This window comes from Giraffa tippelskirchi, chromosome X (assembly GCF_054371585.1).
Source record: "Giraffa tippelskirchi isolate mGirTip1 chromosome X, T2T-mGirTip1v1.2.pri, whole genome shotgun sequence".
In the NCBI taxonomy this organism is placed as follows: Eukaryota; Metazoa; Chordata; class Mammalia; order Artiodactyla; family Giraffidae; genus Giraffa; species Giraffa tippelskirchi.
In genome coordinates, this window is record NC_137289.1 from 130,691,073 (window position 1) to 130,716,905 (window position 25,833).

At 36.6% G+C, this 25,833-nt stretch overlaps 1 long non-coding RNA gene across 2 annotated transcripts in view; it reads left to right on the forward strand.

Moving 5' to 3' along the window:
• LOC145535951 (uncharacterized) overlaps positions 1-25,833 on the forward strand; it is a 617,716-nt gene that overhangs the window by 75,252 nt on the left and 516,631 nt on the right. For both annotated transcript variants that reach the window (XR_014075550.1, XR_014075551.1), the window contains exon 2: positions 18,171-18,236. This is a non-coding gene — a long non-coding RNA (uncharacterized LOC145535951). The remainder of the gene's footprint in view (positions 1-18,170; positions 18,237-25,833) is intronic.

Consider the following 25,833-nt stretch of genomic DNA (forward strand, 5'->3'; position numbering starts at 1 on the left):
GATGTAAAATCCAGACCCTGATTAACTGTTGTCAATGTCTTTAGTATCCTTTAGTTGTCTTTAGTTGTCATGTCTTTAGTATCCTTTAATATGGAATACTTTTTTGGCTTTTCTTTGTCTTTCCTGACCATGAAATTTTTTAGGAGTACATTTATTTGGAGTACAGTTATTTTTGTAGAATACCAACAACCGTTTTCTTGAATTTGAATACATGAATACTGACTGCTGTCTAGAATTGTCCTTATATGAAAATTCATGAGAATTGAAAATGTGTAAAATTTTCAAAACTTCACTCAGTCCATTCTGAGATCTAAGAATAAAATGGGTACTAAATTAGACTTTGGGAGAGTCCCAATTTCCTGTCTTCCAACGTTTTTAATTTCCATAACTAAATAAATAACCTCAACAGATTTCCTGAATTTTTGTATTATGCTGACTTAAGATATACTATGAAAATTTAAGTAAGCTATTATAGTATAATTTATGTGGAACCCTTTTAAAGAGCATACATCAATGAAAATATCAATCTCATTAAAAATCAAGGCTTTACTAGCTTTACTTTCCAGTTTCATGTTCCACAGTTAGCCTTGTTTGATCAAAAAAGCAAAGGAGACAATGTCTGACTTTAGGTTTATTTTCAATAAAGTTCTTAGAGTGGAGGTTGCCATATACCAATGTATTACTCTTCCAAGGAGACAATCCAGATATGCTGGGCCATAAAAATCAATTAACAGTCTCAGATTTTAATGTTTGGGGGAGCCCAGTACAACATGATCTTGCCATTATATCTTCTTACCTTCTAAAAAGAAGTTGGCTGAATACTCAGTTTAAATAAATTCATTCAAACAACTGGCAGCTAAGAATTATCACTTTGTTTCATGGATTATTAATAGCCTTAGCCCCAAAAGGTCCTTAAAAAATCATGTATCTCCGTTCAGTTTTTTTCTTATCTGGGGGAAAAATCTGCCTCATCTTTTTAGTCTATTCAGTGGTTCCCAGCACTGGATGGTTATTGTAATAAGTTGGGAAACTTTGAACAACTAGCCATTCTTGAGTCACCACTACTGATTCTGGTAAAAATTGGTCTTGAGTGGACCCCTAATAATTGGTGTTATCTTGAAAGAACTTCATGTGCTTCTAAAGTGCAACCAGAATTATGAATCACTGATCTGAACCAAAGAAATCGCCATCACTCAGTGACATCAGTCAAGTGGAATGCTGAAATATCTTCCAGTCGGGTAGTCCTGCTTATACGGTATACTCATCCTTCCCCTTTGTGACAAGTCAATGTCTCTGGCTACTTCTAACTGAAGGGTTGTTGTTGAACCACAAAAAGACACTGGGATTCTTGGCCTCTGGAGGAGAAGAATTCAATCCAGGGCCAGAGACGAGGCTTGATCACTCAGAGCTTTTGTGTAATAAAGCTTTATTAAAGTATAAAGGAGATAGAGAAAGCTTCTGACATAGGCATCAGAAGGGGGCAGAAAGAATACCCCCCCTGCTAGTTTTTAGCTGGATGTTATATAGTCACTAGCAGCCTGTTAATGCTTAAAACTCAGAGAATGGCACCAGGCCCCTCATCCATAAAATGTATTTTGGGATAATCTTGGCACCAGAGGAGTCATCCCGGGGCCATAAAACGATTGACTCGAATCTTATAGAAAGGCAGATTACCATACAAATAGTTTCGTTTACATAGATTAGGGGAACAATGTCTGAGTATAACATACTGGTTTGTCAAGTGGTTCTGAGCCATTAGGCTGAACCGACTTGAAGACAGAGCCTGGGGTAAATGCATAGTATATTAACATAGCTTAAGACAAACATTTCCATAAGAAAAATGCATTGGTTAACTCAAGATTTGAGAATAGTTAACTTCAGGTGGAACCAGGTGTCATTATGGCAATACAGTATTTTAAAAGAAACCTTTTAAATTTGTATAGAGAAGGGGAAAAAAAATTATCACCAGTTTGTTTCCTCCTGCTGCTTAAGAGAGAGATAAAATATGTTTAACACTTGCAGCCTACTTCCTCAGTTTGGAGACCCCTGGCCTTCCTGCCTGTTACCTTCTCCTAACCAAATCTTTTAATTTTATTTAGATGCAATGGATTAAGACTCTTGACTAGAATAAATTAGACTATTATGTTACATAAACTTGTGACTAAAGAAACCTAAAACCTGTCTAATTTTGTCAATGTTAATTATCTTTAACCGTGGATTTGATTATATTTAATATCTCTCATATCCCTTTATGTTAAATATTTGATCATTTGTCTGGTTCGTTCTCTTGGGAATAACCATGGTCTTTAGTTGCAATGATGTCTCACTTAAAGTAAAAGATTTTCAAATTATAGAAAAACAAAAGAATTTGATACCACTAAATAATGAAACGTCATAAAACTTTTCAAGAGATTATGTAGTTAAATTGTTTATATATCCTCTTTTTATTTGGACTCTACAAATATGGATGTTATGATGTAAACAGTTAATTTAAAAAAAGAAAATCAATGGCAGTGTCATCTGAACTCTTTCCCCCTAATTTAATCAGGGTATTTGAACTACCCATTTCTGAGCTCATCAATGGTTCTTGAATGTCAGATGTACCCTATTTAATCAATAACTAAGACTTCATTAGACTCAATGAACTGCTGATGTGTATTTTTACATATTCAAACTGTCCCTCCATATAGAATCTAACTGGATCTTTATTGAATGAAAAGGTCAAGTCAGGCTTCCCTTTGGCAATTATGTTAACTCCCTCAGATTCTCATTAACTAAACCATGTGATCACTGCACAAAGAATGCTTATAGAAAAAAGAAGTATTGACTTCAGTGCATTATATTCTTTAAGAAGATTTAGTAATGGGCATTAGTTGTAGAAGCAAAGAACCTGACAGCTTACTGATTATGCAGATGTGTTTCCTGCATTTATTTAAAACGTTTGTTTTAAATTAGTTCAAGGGTTGGTAAACTCTTAAAGGGCCAGTGAGTTACAGTTTTAGGCTTTGCTGGCTACGTGGCCTGATGCAACTATTTAGCTATGCTCTTGCAGTGGAAAAGCAGCCACAGGCAGAACATAAAAGAACAGAGAAGGCTGTGTTACAAAATAAAGGCTTGTTTACAGAAACGGGTGTCAGGCTGTGGGTTATAGTTTGCTGACTCCTTAATTAGTGGAGCCAAATATGTCCTTTGTATAAAGATATATATATATATATATATATATGCATATATGTACATGTGTTTGTTTACAAAATGAAATTGAGTGCCTCTTGTAGCAAACTGAACAGCACAAAGTAATGCTACAAGAGATGCGAGTGAATTTTGCATATATTTGAAGCCATCATATTTTTTTCCTTTTAATCAGCATGTCATGTTAGAAAACATGAGAGAAAATCTCCATCCATGCCTCCTTTACTTAAGTACACTCTTTTCAGAACATATGCAGTACAGTCTTTCCTGCTAAGTCGCTTCAGTCGTGTCTGACTCTGTGTGACCCCATAGACGGCAGCCCACCAGGCTCCGCCGTCCCTGGGATTCTCCAGGCAAGAACACTGGAGTGGGTTGCAATTTCCTTCTCCAAAGCAGTCTTTCCTAAAGGAAGTCAATCGCAGAATTAAGCTATTCGTTAACTTTGCACACTTTAAATACCTAAGTAAATAAATACTCTCCTGTTTATTTGTTTGGCAGGGTTCTTGGATGTAAGATGCTTTATGCTGTCCTGACAGAATTCATCATCTCAGAGAAAGCACCAGAGGTCAGGTTTCAAGAGACAGTCTGTTTCCTCTGGTGAGGATAGAACTCTGTCATCAAATCTAAGTGCGCTTAATTTGGCAAGAACAATTGGTTAAAATTTCGGTACCAAAGTAAGAAATATATAGTGAATTGAGAAGGAGGGGTGTTCCTAAAATGGTTGAGATAGATGGATTCTGATATCAGTCTCAACTTTTTAAAGATTGCAGCCCAAGGACCTCTGGTGATATTTCTTCATGACATCCCGTAATACCTGATAATAGGAATAGAAACACAGGGGAAGGGGGAAAGAACCGACAATGTAGCCCTGATATAACCCCAACTCCTTCCATTCTGTTTAAGCTGCCATGCATTGTGACCTTTTATAATGGTCATTTGTTGACTTTTTCTCTCTTATAATGTGGAACTTGCCCTGTGCATATCCGAAAATGACAGTTACAATCAGAGTGGCCCACATATCTTCTGAAATTCAGACAGAAGCATTCCATATAACGTTCAGATCTAGTATTACAAAAGAGAAACACAACTAGCCAGTAAGACTCTCTTTGGTGCTTGGTTCACAGAGACCGAGCAGCATCTCATCTATTATTGCATTACTGCAGAATGTGTGTTGCAGTGCATTGCCTACAGCATAAAGTAGCTAGGCTTACACTTTTTGAGGGTATTTGGCCATATAGTCCTCAAGTCTGGTATCCAACTCTAGACGTAACTATACATTTTAAAGTAACTGAATCATGTATATCTTTAGAAGTAAACATTATCCTTGGTGTTTCTTCTAAGAGCATTGGGGACATATCTATACAGCAACTACATGTAGGGATTAATATATAATTATATGACTATGAATGCAAATAATAAATCTAGTTATTTAATAGTTTTCACATGAAAAGAAAATACTAACCTGAAGTTAAAATGTAGATCAATGATTCCAAGAAAACTAGTCTAACTACATTAAATAAGTTTTGTGACACACATTGGATGGAACCTTCAAACGTGTCAGAACTTTACAATTAATGTAAACTTCTGATGCTGGTTCATGGTTTTATGATCAATTTTGAAACTCAGCTCCATAGAAAAAAGTAAAAAGCAATTTTATTAGCTTTTGTAAAAAGCTTTTAAGTGATTTCACTAAATATTTAAAAACAAAAATAAATAACATTTCAGACTATTATTATCACCGGGGTTATATTAAAAGTCTCTTGGAAGTGATTATGACATTTTTGCTATTACAAAAAGCTTTTTATAAAAAAAAAAAACACTTTTATGTCCCAAATAGTTCAGTAATGATTCATTTTTTTGCAATAAGCAATAGCTATTTCGAAAACTAATATTTATTTGAAACCTAGGAAACTTGAGCAAAAATATAGAGGACAAATGAAGACATTTATAATCAATTAAATATAAAGAAGGCTAACTTTTCACAGGTTGTCCTCAAAATAGCCACTAATGGGCATAACTCTCAACAAGAAAAAGAATAAATAAATAAACCAAGGAGAAAGGAACTGAGTCAAAGGGAAAGTGGTAAATCCTGAAGATGTTGTGTGAGTTTTAAAAAGATCATAATAAAAGTTTTGTATAGTTTAAAAGCAAAGTTTAATTAAAAAATAGTATTAAACAATAGATGGATGATAGGTAGAAGATATTCAAATAAATTCTTTGTCTTGTAAAGAATGAGGAATAAAATATAGGCCAACTCTAAATTTGTAAGTTAAATATAGAATTAACTATGAATATTAATCTACTAAAATAGAGTAATAGAATAGCAAGAAGAAAATATGCAAAAGAAAACATAATTTAAAGTATTCTAGATTGAACACATATGTTAATAAAAAATGTAAAGACTTAAACTTATTGATGCTGGGAAAGATTGAAGACAAAAGGAGAAGGGAGCGGCAGAGGATGAGATGGTTAGATAGTAATCACTGACTCAATGGATATGAATTTGAGCAGACTCTGGGAGATGGTGAAGGAGAGGGAAGTCTGGTGTGCTGCAGTCTATGGGGTTGCAACAAGTTGGACACAACTTAGCAACTTAACAACAACAAAACTTATTCATCAGAAGCAAGTTAGAGACTAGATTCTTGCAAATTATTTGTACATGACTCACGAGAGAAGCATCTAAAGCAAAATGATATATAAAATTTGAATGATCAGAGATGAAAGGCAATATATATACCTGACAAAACAAATAGAAGATGATGAAGGAATGTATTAGATAAAACAGAATTTCACATGTCAAGAGTCCGTTGGAACTTAAAAAAAAAAAACCTCTTTTTTAGTTCTCATATTTTATTGAAGTATAGTGGATTTACAATGCCTTTCTGCTGTACAAGGTGATTCAGTTATACATATATATATATATTCTTTTTTTACATTTTTTCCATTATGATTTATCACAGGATATTGAATATAGTTCCCTATGATCTACAGCAGGACCTTGTTGTTGATCCATTCTATATATAAAAACTTACATCTGCTAAGCCCAACATACCACTCCAGCCCTCCCCCAACTCCCTCCCCCTTGGCAATCACTAGTCTGTTCTCTCTCTGTGATTCTGTTTCTGTTTCATAGATATGTTCATTTATGCCATATTTTGGATTCCACATATAAGTGATATCATATGTCTTTTTCTTTCTGACTTAATATGGTAATCTACAGTTGCATCCATGTTGCTGTAAATGGCATTATTTTGTTCTTTTTTATGGCTAATATTCCATTGTATGTATTTACCACATCTTCTTTATCCATTCATCTGTCAGTGGACATTCTGGTTGTTTCCATGTCTTGACTTTTGTGAATAGTGCTGCTGTGAACACAGGGGTGCATGTATCTTTTTGAATTATAGTTTTCCCTGGATATATGCCCAGGAGTGGAATTGCTAGATCATATGGTAGTTCTATTTTAAGTTTTCTGATGAACCACCATACTATTTTCCACAGTGACTGCATCAACTTGCATTCCCACTAACAGTGAAGGAGGGTTCCCTAAAAGTCAAAATTTATGAGAAATATTATATAAGTCATAAACTTGTATAGACTTAAGTGCCTGTCTTTGAAAAATAACATAAAATAGCATTTAAAATAAAATTTAAAGATTTTAAGAAAATTGTCTTAGAATATAATACACTGAGCACAAATAATTATGAATATAGATTATTTGTACAATACTATTAACTTCCCTATCTATGAAGCCATTAGAAGACAACTCTATTGTCTAGGATAAATATTCTAGTCTCATGATGCGTACTGCATAAATAAATACATATGGATTCAGAAAAGAGCACTTTTAGCAAATTCCAAATAAGGATTGGGTCATTTATATCAGTAGAAAAGAAGGTTAAGGAATAAATAAAACATGAACATGTGAGTTCTATCCATAGTACAGAATGCTACTCAACAGTCAAATTATTGGACTCAGCCTGCTTTTGCTAAGTCCCTTCAGTCATGTTTGACTCTTTGTGACCCCATGGACTGTAGCCTGCCAGCCTCCTCTGTCCATGGGATTCTCCAGGCAAGAAGAGTGGGTTGCCATGCTCTCCTCCAGGGGATCTTCCCAACCAGGGATCGAACCCAAGTCTCTTACGTTTCCTGCATTGGCAGGTGGATTCTTTACCACTAGCACCACCAGTTAGCCTAACTCATCATAAACAGGGGCTTCCCAGGTGGCTCAGTGGGTAAATAATCCATTTGCCATGCAGGAGACACAGGAGACATGGGTTCAATCCCTGTGTCGGGAAGAGCTCCTGGAGGAAGGTATGGCAACCCACTCCAGTATTCTTTCCTGGAGAATCCCCATGGACAGAGGAGCCTGGGTGGCTACAGTCCATGGGGTTGCAAGAGTTGAACATGACTGAAGTGACTTAGCATGCATGCACGCACACATCATAAACAGATCTCAAAAATATAATGTTGAGAGATGCAAGCAAGTTGTAGAATATCTGTACAATATAATTCTATTCATTATTATTTTGAGCATTCCAATTCTCAAAATAGGCAAATATATAAAACACTGAGTGGAACGAAACCCACTAAGTATATTGTAGTTACTGCTTCTCTCTGTGGAGGGAAATGCAATTGAGAATTGATTAGGAGTCAGTGAAACCACTCCTCTCTCTATGGGTAATGGTTGATGTCTTTTGCAAAGTACACCCCAAAATTGAGAGGAGTTGAAGAGGGGAAAAGGGACAGGAAGAGAATGACAGAGAGAAGGAGAAAAAGAGGCGAGGAGGAAGGAAGGGAATGGGAGAGGTAGAGAGAGGGAGGGAGGAAGTAGGTGGGGAGAGAGGGAGGGAGGATTTGAAACAAAAATCTGTGTGGTAGGCACTTCATCTCTTATTTCTCATACTGTTCCATACTCTCCTGTGTTTTTTAGCATTGATCAAAGCTCATTTCATTTGAATCAAGCTATATTAGATCCATGTTTCATAAGTGATTGCAAGTCAAAGAAAACTGGAATTAAAGTCAAGAGACTTGATTTTTAGTGCAATCTCTACCACTTATAGACTTGTGTGAGTCACCATCATTGAACCCTAGATCCTCTATCCACAAAATGTTAATAAGAATGGTTGCTCTGGTTAGTTCCCAAGAGTATGTGTAAAAAGCATTTTGTAACAAAGAAAATGCTTTCCAAATAGAAACGATATATATTTTTTTCTAATGAGCACTAAGTATTACAACTTCCAGGTATCTAATGCTTACCAAATGTCAGGCATTCTTAAAATATTGTTAATACTCAAAATACTAAAACTGAAAATTAGCTGTTTATCCCCATTTTAAAGAGCAGAATATTGAGGCTCAGTAAGAAACCATCCAAAGGGTGGTAAATAGCACTGTCAAGAAAAGGGCAGACCTTTTCTAACATAAGTTATCCCTTTCCTTTTGGTAAAAATGTCTTTTGCAACATATAGAATATTGGGGAGGGGATGATTCATTTAAAGGTTTTTCACATTTCTAGAGCTGGTACAATTTATTACTGATTGTGTGATACACTGTTTCTCTGGGTTAAATACTTGACTCTTGTTTTCTGATAGAAAGTATTTATCATTTGAATAAAAATATCACCAGATGCCTTCATCTGGGTCTCGTGGAAGGGACTCTCCTGACTTTAGCACTGAGAGTTCCGGTACAGTCATTTTTATATTTCCATGTTCTTAATGATATGTTGCCTTCTGCTGGTAGCTTAAGTGGCAGTCTGTCACCCTGCTGCTTCTGCTCACAGTCTGCCTGACAGCTCAAATACAAAAGAGCTATTGGCTCTGCCACACTTGCTCCCAGGAGCCCACAGCTATGCTACCTCATCTGAGTGTTGTGCTTCAGTAAGTCTCTAAGCGGGTTCTTCTGCCCACTCAGCTTATGTTCTCTAACCACATGGCAGCTGCTGGCAAAGCCAGCTCTCATCACTTCTCTACACAGACTCTCTCAACAGAGTTGCTCGGCAGCACGTATGGATTTAGTAGTGGCAGCCTCCTACCTTACTGATGCTTAGGCCATCACAACATTCAAAAATAAACATGAGTCACGGATACCTCTTACAGAGCTGTTCACTAAACCATCCGTGATCCATAGTAGCTTTCCTAATTTTTTTATGGCATCAGAAGACATCTCTGTAGGGACTTCCCTGGTGGTCCAGTGGTTCAGATTCTGTGCTTCCAAGGCAAGGGGTACGGGTTCAATCCCTGGTGGAGGAACTAAGATCCCACGTACCAGGCTGCACAGCCAAAAAAAAAAAAAAGACACCTCTGTAGACTCAGGAAAGAGCAAACCCCAAAGTGAAGCCTTTGAGAAGGAAAACTGTGCCTAATTTATTTTGTGAAAGTGCAGCAAATGCTATGTTCAGAAAAACTTTGCTTTGTAGTTCATTTGAAAGTTCCACTATCCTTGTCATTCATTTCAGTGGCTATCCAAATATTTGTTCATGAAAGTATTTGCCATTCTAAGCATGACTTGCTTTGGAACTCAGAGATCTTCATCCTGTTAGTTTTGGTTCTGTGTTGATTCATAGCAAAAAAAAGTAACCAAACGTAGTATCCTGACACTATATTTTATGTTGCATATTTGGTTCAGTGGAGATTTCTAGCAGTTGTGCTTATGAGCAAAGCTAAAATTCCCTACCTAGCCCTATGAATAAGTCCGTTTATGTTTTATTACTATTTTAAACATATTAATGGTTAAAATGTGTATGATGAGGGGTTTGGAATATGCATCTATATTCACATTTGGCTTTGAATACCTTGTTTTTGAATTACACTGACTTGAGATCATTTCAATATTTCAGAATGATTGATTCTATATACCAGTGAGAAAGACTAGCAATAGTTAGATGCTGATGTTTCATAAATTTGTTCTTGCATGTATCTAAAATATATTTACGTGATTACTTTAGTTTCTCTTTGCATTATAATTTGAAATGGAATTGTTACCATCTCCAAAAATGTATATGATTTTATCATCAGTTTATATATTCTGACTATATGTGGAATTTGAAATGCAGACCTTTCTTTTTTATGGATAGATAAAATGGCAAAATTCCTTATTTTCAGGCTCATTTTAATAATGCCCAATTCTAGGTGATTTTAAAGTGAGGTAAATGTTAATACACTAAGAATTTAATATCATTCACAAGAATAGAAATAATGCGTGGGTAGTGCTATATACGCAAAGTCTCAAGGATGGAAGGTTGTAAAAAAAAAAAAAAAAGGAGGGGGAGATAAAAATCAATGTAGAGCAGAGTAAACCTTCCTATTCTTTTTTCCATGTCAATTTGGAATTTTTTTACTCTAAGTCATACTGGAAAATGACAGAGGAATAAGTCACAACACCATCAAAAGCAGACAGGGGACATCCACAGAGTCCCAGTCACTTCTAGGACCATATGTTATTTTGACCCTGACATTGTCAATTATAGTCTGAACTCAAAACTAATAATGAAGCTCTGGGTTCCCTAGCAAGAAATTCTTCTTCATGTGCTTCCCCTGCTTGGATAGCCTGATGATTATTAATTATGCACAGATGATTAGTTTCAGTTCAGTTATACAAAATCCCTTTGTCTTGGTCACCGAAGAGGCCTGGGTCCCTACTTCATCACACATCACCTAGATTCTCATCCTCATCCTTATATTTGACTTTCATCTCTACCAATCCTTGATTCACCAAGGAGAAGGAAATGGCTACCCACTTCATTAGTCTTACCTGGAGAATTCGATAGACAGAGGAACCTGGCACACTATGGTCCACAGGGTTGCAAAGAGTCAGATAGGACTGAGCGACTAACACTTTCACTTTTTTCAGTCCTTGATTCACCAAGTCATTTCATTCTTGATTCTGAAATTCCCTATAGCCTTGCTCCTCAAATTGTTGGCGTCACCTGGGAACTTGTTAGTAAAGCAGAATAGAATCTTAGGCCAGAGCTCAGCATCTGCATTTAAACAAGGTCTCTGGTTAATTTGCATGTACATGTAAGTTTCAGAAATATCGCTCCTTGTGTTTCCTTACCATTTTCATCTAAGTGAAACACAGCTGTCTCCCTAAGCTGCTACTTCTTATGTAGTGGCTTCTCAAATGGTCATGTTCTCTGTCCTGTGTTTGTCATAGAATTTTGAAGGTCTGAAGGTTGGAAGAGTTCCCTCTTTGTTTCTTATTATTTCTAAATTGTTCTCGCTCTCCTCCCTAAGAAAACATATCTACACGGAAGCTTTTGCTTTTTGGTTTCTCCATTATCCCGTTATTCCTTGTTGCAAACCTCTATAGACTTGTCTCACTTCCCTCATGCCTTGAAAATATTTGGACCTCATTAACTCTTTCTACCTTGTGTACTACTCCTGATATAATGCATGGTGGTTAGAGAGTCCTTCCAATACATGGGCTCCAGTTTCTTGATCTCCTCGCTTATAATTATCTCGGCCTCCACTTCACATAAACCCAATGTTCTGCTCATGCCAGACATTATCATTCCCAATATGTACTTTTCATCCATAATCTCAGTTTCACAAATTCCGCTCTCTAAGTCTCACCTTCTCCCTTTCCAGTACATTCCCTCTAGTACCTTTTCTGCAACAATTGTTTACACCCATCAGCACTCATAATTTATTTAACTGCCCTGTTTTCACTCTCTTTCACTTACTTCCCTTCTTGCCTGGTTACCATAGTCATCTGTAAAACCTGTTTAAATCAAATTCTCTTACTACCCAGTTCTTACAGTTTATCACTTGAATATGTCATATAGTTGTATATTAATGTTACCACAAATTCTTTTTTCTAGGTAAATAAGACTTCCTCTGTTTCTTATAATTATTTCATACTCTCTTCTCTTCTCTCAAGCCTCAACACTTCTTCCGTGCTACACAGCCCTTTTACTATCTGTTGATGATCTGTTTTCTTATTTCATTGAGAAAACAGAAGCAATGCAAAGAGAAGTCTCCCAACTCCTACCTCCAAATCTAACAACAAATCTGTTTCCTACCCACCCCTTTCAGTTGATAACCTGTCCGAAATCCTTTCTAAGGCTGACTTGCAGTGGATGCAATGGATCCCATGTCTTCATGCCTTTTCAAGGACTTTGATACTTTGTCCCTCTTTTTCCTGGATAACCACATTAGCCAGCTCATCCTCATCTTTCTTTTAAGATCCTGTGACAGTGGGATCCCAAGTGTATTTTTATAATTGATTTATAATACTGTGTTATTTCAGGTATATAGCAAAGCGATTCAGTTATATGTGTGTGTGTGTGTGTGTGTGTATACACATATATACGTATTTGTTGCAGTCGCTCATTCATGTCTGACTCTTTGTGACCCCATGAACTGCAGCATGCCTGGCTTCCCTGTCCTTCGCTATCTCTCAGAGTTTGCTCAAACTCATGTCCATTGAGTCGGTGATGCCATCCAACCATTTCATCCTCTGTCATCCCCTTCTCCTCCCGTCTTCAATCTTTCCCAGCATCAGGGTCTTTTCCAATGAGTCGGCTCTTCGCATCAGGCGCCCAAAGTATTGGAGCTTCAGCATCAGTCCTTCCAATGTGCAGTCAGGGTTGATTTCCTTTAGGATGGACTTGTTTGATCTCCTTGCAGTCCAAGGGACTCTCAAGAGTCTTCTCCTGCACCACATTTCGGAAGCATCACTTCTTCAGTGCTCAGCCTTTTTTATGGTCCAACTCTCACATCTGTCATGGCTCCTGGAAAAACCACAGCTTTGACTATATGGACCTTTGTCAGCAAAGTGATGTCTCTGCTTTTTAATATGCTGTCTAGTTTTGTCATAGCTTTTCTTCTAAGGAGCAAGCATCTTTTAATTTCATGGCTGCAATCACCATCTGCAGTGATTTTGGGAAGAAGTCTGAAAATAAAGTCTGTCACTGTTTCTATTTCCCCCCACATCTATTTGCCATGAAGTGTTGGGACCAGATGCCATGATCTTAGTTTTTTGAATATTGAGTTTCAAGCCAGCTTTTTCACTCTCCTCTTGCACCTTCATCAAGAGGCTCTTTGGTTCCTCTTCACTTTCTGCCATTAGGGGATGTGTGTGTGCATTTCTGATTATTTTCCATTATAGATTATTATAAGATATTGAATATGATTCCCTGTGCTATACAATAGATCTTTGTTGCTCAGCATACTAAATTTAAGTCTTGCTATTGTAATTGTTCATTTCACTTCTGGAGAAAAATTCCTTGAAATGTCTTCTCATTGTAATTCACTATTTTCCTCTCATTCTTGTTTTAACCCACTTATATTAGTCTAAGTTACCCAGAGAAATAAAACCAATAGGAAATATATATGAATTACTTTTAATTATAAATATAACTTTAATTTATGTATATAAGAAATTATATATATATATATATATATATATATAAGGAATTGCCTCATGCAGTTATGGAGGTTGAGAAGTCCCAAGATCTGCAGTTGGCAAACTGGAGACTCAGAAGAACCAATGGTACAAGTTCTAGTATGTGTGCAGGAGAATGTCAGTGTCCCAGCTCATCAACAGTCAGCCAAAAAGAATATATTCTCCTTTATTTGGCCTTTTGTTCTATTCAGGCCTCCCACAAGTTGAATGAGGTCTGTCCACATTGAGGACGGCAGTCTTCTTTACTTAGTCTACCAATTCAAATGCTAATCTGATCTGGATCCACTCTCACAAACACACCTAGAATAATGTTTATCTTGGCACTCTGTGGCCTAGTCAAGCTGACACATAAAATTAATCGTGATATTACTCAATTAGACTTTTATTCCCAGCACTCCACCAAAAACCACCTCTTGAAAGTTGCTGCTGACCTCCATGTTACCATCCTAGTGCTTAATTCTCAGTTCTCATTTTCTTCAAATCAGTCACAGTTTATTGAAACACTCAAATTCACCTCAGGTATTCCAAATTCTTGGATTTTGTTTTTCCTAATAGGCTGCTCCATCTCAGTCTCTTTGAAAGTTCCTCTTTATTATCCCTATCTTTAAACTTTAAAGTGTCTTGGAGCTTAATCCCTTGACTTCTTGTCTTTTCTTTTATACATCCCTTCTGTTAGTGAACTCATCTAGCTTTCAGTAAAAGCTCTGTACCAGTGACTACATATGTTTTTCCTACCACCCTGGCTTCTTCCCCGAACTCCAGCACTGTCGTTGACATCACCTGCCTATATAATAGGCATTTCAATCTCAACATGTCTAACACCAAACTTTTGATTTATGATTGACTTAACCTAATCCATGTTATTTGCTATCTGACATCTCCATTCTACCACTAGTTTTAAGGGGTAAAAGCTTGAAATGATTTTGTCTTACTCCTTTATCTTTCATATTTCACATCAAATCCAGGAGTAAATCCTGTTGACACTAACTTTGAAATACATCCAAGTTTTGACCACTTATTATTCTCTTCACTGAACAAAGCCATGATCATCTTTTCCTTTGACTTCAATTAGAGCCTCCTGATTCGACTATTTTCTAAAACAGCTTTATTGAAATGTATTTAACATATCATAAAATTAATAATTTTTCATGTGTGCAATTCAATGATTCTAATAACTTTTCTCAGTAATTCAACCACCACAGTATAACGGTTTTAAAATATTATTATCCTCTTAATTTTAAGATAAGATCCATCATGCTTATTCCCCATTCCCAACCCTAGCTCTAGAAACCACTTGTCTTTTTATATCTGTGGCATTTGAAATAAGTAGAATGATAGAATATATAGTCTCTTCTGTCTGGTTTCTTTCACTTAGCATAATATTTTTGAGGTTCATCCCTGACATAATATATTTCAGTAGTTTGTTCCTTTCTATTGCTGTAGAGTATTTCATTGTATGGGTATACTACATTTCTGTCTATGCTTTATATAAGCCGATGAATACTTAGGTTGTTTCTAGTTTGGGGCTATTGTGAATAATTCTTTATGAACTTTGACTTGTAGGTCTTTTTGTGTACATGTTTTTATCTCCCCTAGATAGGTATCCAGTAGTAGAATTTCTGGATCATATGGTAGTCTCATGTTTAACTTTCGATGGCAAACTTGTTCCCCAAAGTGGTTATAACATTTCACATTTCCACCAGCAGTGTATGAGGGTTACTGTCTCCCCACATCCTTTCTTGTCCATACTGATCATTTTAGTGCATGCAGAATGGTATCTTATTGTGGTTTTAATTTGCATGTCCCTAGTGATTAATGAGGGGCTTCCCTGGTGGCGCAGTAGTAAAAAAAATTGCCTGTCAATGCAGGAGACACAGGAGACGCAGATTTGGTCCCTGGGTGGGGAAGAGTCCCTGGAGAAGGAAATGGCAGCCCACTCCAGTATTCTTGCTGGGAAATCCCATGGACAGAGGAGCTTGGCGGGCTACAGTCCATGGGGTCACAAAGAATCGGACATGACTTAGCGACTAAACAACAGTGACCAATGATGTTTAGCATCTTTTAATGTGCTTGTTAGCCATTCATCTTTCTTCTTTGACAAAATGTTTATTCCTATTTTTTTCCCTTTTTTTAATTGAGTTGTTTCTCTTCTTATTGAGGTGTCAAGGTTTCTTTTTAATGTATAAATTCTGGACACATATCTCATACTGCATATGTGTCTGTCAATATTATCTGCCAATTTGTTCTTTATCTTTTCATTTCTTAATGTTGCATATTGAAGTGCAAAAGGTTTGAATTTTGATGAGGTTCAGCTTATCAAATTTTTTTCTTTCATAGCCCATACTTTAGTGTTACAGCTAAGAAGTCTTTGCTTAGTTCTAGGTCCCGAAGATCTCCTGTGTTTCCACCTATAGTTTTCATTTATTTAGCTCTTACATTTAAGTCTCTGATCCAGTGTGAATTATTTTTTGTATATAGTGTCACATTCCCTGCTCCATCTTTATTCATGCACTTGCTGTGATCAACACCAAAAAAATGGTCATTTAAAATTTTAAGTCACATCATATGCCTCCTCCTGTTAAGATCCTCTAATGGCTTCGCATCTCATTCCAAGGGATACGCAAAGTCCTAAAGTGTCCTGGATCTCCTACCTTTTGATACCTCTCTTTAACTTGCATGGTTCACTCCAAGATTACAGACTTCATTGCTGTTTCTCAGAGTTTAATATCTCTACCTCACAGTGTCTGCTCATGCTGCTTTATCTGCCACGAATATTCTGTCATCTCCTCATAGGCATCTTCCCCAACTATACTCTCTGTAAACGAGTGCTCTGTGTCATATTCCCTGGTGACTTAGATGGTAAAGGATCTGGCCAAGTTCAATTCCTGGGTCAGGAAGATCCCATGAAGAAGGAAGTAGCAACTCACTCCAGTATTCTTGCCTGGAGAATTCCATGGACAGAGGAGCCTGGCAGGCTACAGTACACAGGGTCGGAAAGAGTTGGACACAACTGAGTGACTAGCACTGCATTTTGGACTACTGCATGTCCTATTCTGTATTGTCTTTTTGTATTTCCTTCATGGCCTTTAGCCTCTGCCAATACAATATATGTATATTTATTAATGTGTGTGTGTTTGTTTATATGTTGTCAGCTTACCCCATTAAAGCTCTGTAAGTTCAGAGACATTTTTCTTTTTTCCATGATGTTACCTTTATTACTTAGAAGAATGCCTGACACATAGTAAAAATGTTTGTGAATAAAAAATATGAATGACTCATGGTCCCTATCTTTGCTTCCAAGAAGATGTCTAGGAGTGGTATGTGAGTCCAAGTATGCTGATATTCTTGAAGAAGAATGAAAGTGGAGTAATATGGGGCTTGCTTTGTTTCTACTGATAGACACATCATTATGCAATGTTAACTGATAAACGATGATCTGAATGATTTTACAAAATAAAAATCCCATATTGAATTACCTCAGAATCATATTTATTATAATTATTTAATAATATATTTCAAGTTCTTGCACAGGTATTAGAAAAATATTTTTCAAAATAATTTATATAGAAATGTTCAATTTAAGAAGACAGATATGTGCATATTATTTGTTAGATAATGTAATCCTTTTCTGACTACCATATCTAGGAATAATTTTTCTCTCTCTTCCCACTTATAGTAATTTATTTAGGCCTACTTTTATGAAAGTTATCATTTGATTATCAATCTTTGCTTGTATTAAAGCCATCTCTGCCACCTCACTCTAAATATATACAAATGGATTATAAACTACTAATGAGCACAATCCGTATCTTATCTGTGTTTGCATTTTCCAGAAATACTTTTCATAAATTTCTCACATACATTTTTATCCAATAAATAGTTTTAAAAAACTTTAGCTAATATGCCAAAATATGAAACTCATGTTGCCAAGTGAGATTGATTGAACAATATAGAATAATAACGCTGACTGTTTTTATAGACTCATGGAACATATGAGCTCTTTCTATAATGTTTGAACTAGGCATCTACCCTATTCCGTTGCCTTCTGGATCCTGGGTACTGAGAAATGCTGGCAGTATATTGCACAGATTACATGACAGCAGCCAAAACAAATATTTTTAAGAAAGCATTTGATAGAAACCATTTTGAATGGTACTCTATTTTGCTGCTGCTGCTAAGTCGCTTCAGTCGTGTCCAACTCTGTGCTATCCCATAGACGGCAGCCCACTAGGCTGCCCCGTCACTGGGATTCTCCAGGCAAGAACACAGGAGTGGTTTGCCATTTCCTACTCCAATGCAGGAAAGTGAAGAGTCAAAGTGAAGTCGCTCAGTCGTGTCCAACTCTTAGCGACCCCATGGACTGCAGCCTACCAGGCTCCTCCGTCCACGGGATTTTCCAGGCAAGAGTACTGGAGTGGGTCGCCATTGCCTTCTCCGGTACTCTATTTTATCTGCATTTAATTATCGTTGTTGCTTCATACATGTATATGAACTGAAAAATAATGCTATATGTCTGTATATAAGTTTATGTATTTATACTAGGGATCTTATAATGTGAAATGTTAACTTTTATTCAGATGGAATCTGTGTTTTACAACTATGAAGAAAATGATGGAGGAAGACGTGCTTATAGTGCCTAACTGGTAAGTTGTGATGCTAGAGTTTTAATACATAGAATCTGAATCCATTGTGTGTCCCTAAGCACAGAAATGTACTGCTTTGTCTGTGAAAAACATTCTTTACATAATCTTTGTGTCTCAGTTTAATTATGTATGTAATGGGAATGTTAATTTAATCTATCTCTAGAATTGTGAGGAATTAATGATAATACTTTGTATATTATTATCAGTGTAGTGTCTAGCATATAGAGATGAATATTATCATTTTTATATTTGAAAATATATTACTTTTATAATAAAAGTGCAGGAAATAAAAAATTTAACAGAAGAAAACAAGGTTGTTGTGATTATAAGCCTTAAATAAATAAAGGATATCAAGGGAAATTGCAGTAATTAAACCTTACTTTATCCAATGCTCAGGTGATGTCCAAATTAGAGGTGAAGCATAGGTAGAAAACATGTGGGGCTGGTGATGCTAGAATATGAAACACAACTGACTTTGATTTTAACATTATGTTGTGTGAGGTATTTATATCATTAGGATTTTGTAGTTTCCTGCATACAGATTCTGCACAGATTTTGTTAGTTGTACACAACATCCCCTTATGCATATGTAATGACAACTACCGTTCAGTCCTGATATAAGTGAAGATTTTTTTCTTTCCATTTTACAGTTGTTATAAATTTTATGGATCTTGTCAATGAACCAGCAGTTGTTTTTGTTATTTTCCTCTACTGTTTTGTGTGTGTTTTCAATTTAATTTATTTCTCCTCTTATCTTTATTATCACTTTCTGCTTCTTTTGGATATATTTTGTTGTTTTCTAGTTGCTTGAAATAGGTGCATGCATAATAATGCAGAAGTCTTCAGCGCTCAATTTATTGGTCATTAGTTACTTTGAGAAGACTTCACTGAAAAAAATAAAACTCCTCCCCTCCCCAACTGATTTAAATGTCCAAATGCAAATTTTCCATAATGCCCTTTATTTATAACACAAATGATATCAGTATAATCATCAGTTTACTTGCCTGTCACTTCCATTAAAGGTACATCTTTCTGTGTCAATTTATAATTGAATCTTTATTCCTCATGCCTAACAGTATGAGGTACATTGCAATTCACTGATTTAAAAAAAGAAAAAAGAGCGATTTTATTGCACTGATAATTAGAAAGCAAGTCAGGAGAGAGTAGTACCTTGGACAGCAAAGCAGAATATTTTCAATAAAGAGAGATTAAAAACATCGAATCCCATGAAGTACATAAATCAGGTATCAATAGTAATGTGTCTACTGAATTTCTTAGAATTTGTGACTATATTATTTTGGAGTAGGTATTTTTCTTCATCAACGTTTAATTGTAGCATGTCATTAAGTTGTTTAGGGTTTGGGTATTGTAGTGAACATTCCTCTATGTTCACTACCCAATAGCTAAATCTCCATCTTGTGTTTGAAATATGTCTCTTCATGAGGCAGTCTTCCTTTCACTAGAAGAAAGAAATGGAAATCATATCAAACTTCCTTACAGCTAAGGAATGGGCAAATACAGCTTCATTTCTCCAAGTATCAGGTGCACTGGATCAGGACTTGAATTAGTGAATGCTGTTACAGTATTCATCAAATCAATGGCCATGACAGGCTATTCTTAATTATCTCAAAGATGATTATCTTGTCTGTGTATTAATCACCATCCTTTCCTTTTTCCAATCACCCTTAGAACAAAAAAAAAGGAGAACCTTGCCATGTTACTACATATTGAATTTAGTAGATTTGAACTGAAAATAATGGTTAAAATGAGATATTTACATCAATGATGTATTTGACATCTCTTTACTTTTCATATCTATTATTTCTATGTTGTTGTTTTACAGTCACTAAGTCATATCCAACTCTTTGCTACCCAATGGACTGCAGCACACCAGGCTCCTCTGTCCACCACTGTCTCCTGGAATTTGCTCAAATTCTTGTCCATTGAGTCAGTGATGCTATCTAACCATCTCATCCTCTGTCACTGCCCTTCTCTTTTTGCCTTCAATCTTTCCCAGAATGAGAGTCAGGGTCTTTTCCAATGAGTCGGCTCTTTGCATCAATTTGCCAGAGTATTGGAGCTTCAGCATCAGTCCTTCCAGTTAATATTCAGGGATGGTTTACTTTAGGATTGACTAGTTTGATCCCCTTTCTGTCCAAGGTACTCTCAAGAGTCTTCTCCAGCACCACAATTCAAAAGCATCAGTTCTTCAGCACTCAGCCTTCTTAACAGTCCAACTCTCACATTCATACATGACTACTGGAAAAATCAGAGCTTTGACTATATGGACCTTTGTCAGCAAAGTGATGTCTCTGCTTTTTAATATGCTGTCTAGGTTTGGCATAGCTGTTCTTCCAAGGAGCAAGTGTCTTTTAATTTCATGACTACAGTCAAGCCCCAGTGATTTTGGAGCCCAAGAAAATAAAATCTGTTACTGCTTCCATTTTTCCCCCTTCTGTTTGCCATGAAGTGTTGGCCTGATGCCATGATCTTATTTTTTCTTTTAATATTGAGTTTTAAGCCAGCTTTTTCACTTCTTATTAATCACCCTCATTAAGAGGCTCTTTAGTTCGTCTTCACTTTCTGCCATTAGAGTAGTACCATCTGCATATCTGAGGTTGTTGATATTTCTCCCAGCAATCTTGATTCCAGCTTGTGATTCATGCAGCCTGGCATTCTGTATGATACGCTCTGCACATAAGTTAAATAACAGGGTGACAATATACAGCCTGTCATACTCCTTTCCCAATTTTGAACCAATCAATTGTTCCATGTTTTTATAGATGACTGAAAAAAGTTACCTCCATTTTTCATATGTTAATGATCTGTGTATACATCTGTTTTAGTTCAGAAATCACCTTGACTATAAAATCTGTCCCTGGATATTTATAATATAAAATATTTTATATTTTTGTTGACCTTGATCCTTTAAAGTGCCACCTAGGGTTGATTGTGATCACATAGCTCACTTTTAAAATTTTAAGTATGTAGACTCATATAACAATTGGCATCTCACCCATTCCAAACTGTTGGCACAAAAAAGAATGCTGAATCATGACCTTGAGCTTCTGAGAATGCTACTTAAGTTAAGCAAATTAAGCACGACTGTCTTGGGCGCTTTAAGTAAGAATCAATCTGGATCATTACTTTTGGCACATTTACAGATCAACCTAAACCCAAAACATTTAAAAGCAAACAGGGAAAAGATAAGAAGTTTTTTAGAACTTGGGGTATTAGCATGGGAGCAGAGAATCAGGCTAGTGCCAGCATTGGAACCAGATTTGTCAAGGAGATAAGCAGATATTTCTTGAGCTTAACCAAGAAATAAACATACTACTGGACATTCTATGAGTGATTAATAAAATAGATAAGTAATTATTTTGTCTGGCATTTTTTTAAATAAAATAAATTTGGATGATAGGAGGAGGAATGCAGGCTTATATTTTGAAAAGGGTATTAACTACATGATATTAAATTCTATTAGAGAAAAATTGTATCACCTAAAGATATTAAGCCTATGAATTATTTTAGAAATTCCTTTGAAAATTGACCAGCAAACACTTCATTTATTTTAACTGCTTTAGGGATGCAATTGTGAGATTAAGTCAATTATATTATGAGATGAATTTATTCCTACTTTGGAAATTTCAGTTCCTTTTCTTTTTTTCTGTCTATTCACACTTTGTTTCACGACTTTTTTCCAAAATGCACCTGTTGCAAATCAAATACAATGAATGAATAACACTTTGCACCAGGCACTGCATGTCACCCGACATATTTAGAAATACTTCTAGGTTGTAATATAACTGGTAGCAATAACATAAAACACAAGTTAACTTGTAGCTGGTTCTTTTTAAGTAAAAGTAAAAACAAATAATAAATTCAAAAAGTGCCAAACTGCTGTCTGTCTCTTCTAGCAAGTTCCTCCTCCACATGGCAATTTTGAGTGTTTTAATCTTATTCCAGTGAATGAATTTCTGATCTGTCCTGCTCCATTATTCAGGTGTAATTGTGGTCTGTTGGCCTGGTTCTACTTGCTTGGCTTTAGCTGCTAGAAAGCAATTATATCTGATCATTTCTGGTAGTTATTACTGCCATTATCACTTGCCTGCCCAGAACCTGCCAAGATTTTCCCAAATACCACGACAGTTTTGTTCAAGAATAAGTGTGTGTGTATATGCATATATTATATATATGCGTCCTGTGTGCTGAGTTGCTTCAGTCGTGACTGACTCTGTGCGACCCCATGGACTGTAGCCCACCAGGCTCCTCTGTCCATGGGTTTCTCCAGGCAAGAATACTGGAGTGAGTTGCCATGCCCTCCTCCAGGGGATCTTCCTGACCCAGAGATTGAACCCACATCCCTTATGTCTCCTGCATTGGCAGGTGGGTTCTTTACCACTTGGGTAAAACCCCATTGTATATATATGTGTTATATAACACACACATATATTGCTGTATCAGTCCCATATTTGCATCTTTCTAGGGAATCACAATTGTGATGTTTGTTCTTCTGTAAAATTTTCTTTTTGCTGATGTTCATACTAAACTTCATGGGTGTAATGTGGCAGCTGGGTGTCTAGCCCCTCAATTTCTGTTTTTTATGATCTCTACAAGATTCTGGTCTCTAGCGTACAGTGCAGCTAACCCAACTATTATTTTTCCAGTTCCAGTCTAAGACAACTTTTAAAATGTAGGTTGCAACAAGTACAAATGTAGCCAGAGTATGCTGTCAGTTTCATATTGCTTCCTTCTTGTTTTCACACCAAGCAGAACTGGTGTTCAATACTTCCTCTGCTTTTGTTGATGGCTCTTGGTTTTTTACTCCATCAGTTTAATGACTGTATACACTGTACTGGGCTTCCTTGATAGCTCAGACAGCAAAGCGTCTGCTTGCGATGCGGGAGACCCGGGTTTGATTCCTGGGTGGGTAAGATACCCTGGAGAAGGAAATGGCAACCCACTCCAGTACGCTTGCATAGAAAATCCCATGGACAGAGGAGCCTGGTAGGCTACAGTCCATGGGGTCACAAAGAGTCATATACACTGTACTGGTCTTTCATACTTCCTGGATGGGAGGAAAGGTTTCATTTAAACTGAAGAATACTTAACAGTGAGGTCAACAGTGTCAAAAGACGCTGAAGGTCACAAATACATAGGAACATTCTGGGAAACTAACCCAGTTAGTTAACTCATTTGTGGAAATGAGTTAAATAGTAGAGTTTTCATCAGTTCAGTTCAGTTTCTCAGTCATGTATGACTCTTTGTGACCCCATGGACTGCAGCACACCAGGCCTCCCTGTCTATCACCAGTTCCTGGAGCTTGGTCAAACTCATGTCCATCGAGTCAGTAATGCCATCCAAGAATCTCATCCTCCATCGTCCTCTTCTCTTCCTGCCTTCAATCTTTCCCAGCATCAGGGACTTTTCCAAGGAGTCACTTCTTCACATCAGGTGGCCAAAGTATTGGAGTTTCAGCTTAAGCATCAGTTCTTCCAATGAACACCCAGGACTGATCTCCTTTAGGATGGACTGGTTGGATCTCCTTGTAGTCCAAGGGACTCTCAAGAGTCTTCTCCAGCACCACAGTTCAAAAGCATCAATTCTTTGGCGCTCAGCTTTCTTTATGGTCCAACTCTCACATCCATACATGACTATTGGAAAAACCATAGCTTTGACAATATGGACCTTTGTTGGCAAAGTAATGTCTCTGCTTTTTAATATGCTGTCTAGGTTGGTCATAGCTTTTCTTCCCAGGAGCATGTGTCTTTTAATTTCATGGCTGCAGTGACCATCTGCAGTGATTTTGGAGCCTAAGAAAATAAAATCAGTCACTATTTCCATTGTTTCCCCATCTATTTGCCATGAAGAGATGGGACTAGATGCCATGATCCAGATCTTAGTTTTTTGAATGTTAAGTTTTAAGCCAGCTTTTTCATTCTCTTTCACTTTCATCAAGAGGCTCTTTAGTTCTTCTTCACTTTCTGCCATAAGGGTGGTGTCATCTGCATATCTGAGGTTATTTATATTTCTCCCGGAAATCTTGATTCCAGCTTTTGATTCACCCAGCCCAGCATTTCGCATGATGTACTCTGCATATAAGTTAAATAAGCAGGGTGACAATATACAGCCTTGACATACTCCTTTTCCTATTTGGAACCAGTCTGTTGTTCCATGCCAGTTCTAACTGTTTCTTCTTGACCTGTGTACAGATTTCTCAGGGGGCATGTAAGGTGATCTGGTATTCCCATCTCTTTAAGAATTTTCCACAGTTTGTTCATATTGTCTCACATTTTGGATTATTATTATTATTAGAAGTTGCTTTTTGGTCTAGTTATGTTTCTTGAATACTTTCTTTTGGCATGTGAATTAAAATACATCATTTTTTCTTTGTTCATGCCTGACTGAGCCAAGAATGCATTTTGAAAGAAGGTAACTTTTGCTACTTAAAAATCATAAATTTGAGTCTGTCAGTAAATCATTCTCACTTAGATTCAGCCATCCTCAAAATCCTATTGACTGTGGGTATAAAATATAAATCCTAAAAGTTGCCTTCTAGGAACTTGAAGTCAATTTGTAGAGAAAAATGGAGGTAGTTTTAGCTGTAAACACAAATACAAAAGAACTAATGGTCAAGGCAGGTTATGATCATTGTCAGGGTCTGTTTGGTCTCATCCCCATCATGCATGTCCGGTCATCTCTAGGCTTGCTCTGCCCCCAGAGCCAGCAGGAGCCACCCCTGGTCACACAGCACAGCTTTTTTCTGCACTGGCAATGTCAGGATTTGGAAGTAATTTTCCTACGCTATGTGCTACCCTCTACCTTTCTCTCTACATGACCTCATTTCTGGCTGTCCCATCACCTGGGGGTGGTTTCTAACTTCTGTCCTTGGAGTCCGTGGAGTTCATTCCCACTGACTTTCTTCTTACTAGTTCAGCCCCTCCCCACTCTGAGCATGCCATATGGCAAGTGTTACACAAGAGTCCATGCTAATCCATTTATGAGAGTAAGTGCCAAATCAGTACTGCAGCTTACAAACTCTGCAAGAATTGAAATAAGTGACGAGTCACTCCAGACTAGCTTGTCAGAATCTTGATCTGTCTACAACCAGAAAGTATAGAGAAAAAGGAAAAGCTTTCTAGGTAGAGAAAAATCATAAGTGAAATCAAAGTTAAGACAATGTTTAATTGTGGAAGGATGACATGAATTTGCTTTGACAGGAGGGCTTGTGAAAACATAGCTGAAAATATAGTTTGTATCTAAATTAGGAATGTCCTTAAAGCTATGACATCTGGAATTATGTTGTATATAATGGAAAATTATTGGAAGGTTTTTGAGTAAAAGGACATTATTTTAAGCAACAGTTTAAGAATTTGGTTATGTAAGTTTGTGTATCATTGCAAACCAATGGACACATGCCCATTTTTGAAACAATCATTGGATTAATATATGGAATTGTCCTTCTTATAACTACACATTGAAAAACCTCTTAATTTCTAGGTTTTCTATGATAAACTCATATTACTTTTAAAAATAGAAAAAATATTACATTAAGAGAAAGACTATGCCAATGAAAAATATTTACAGAAAGTCAATA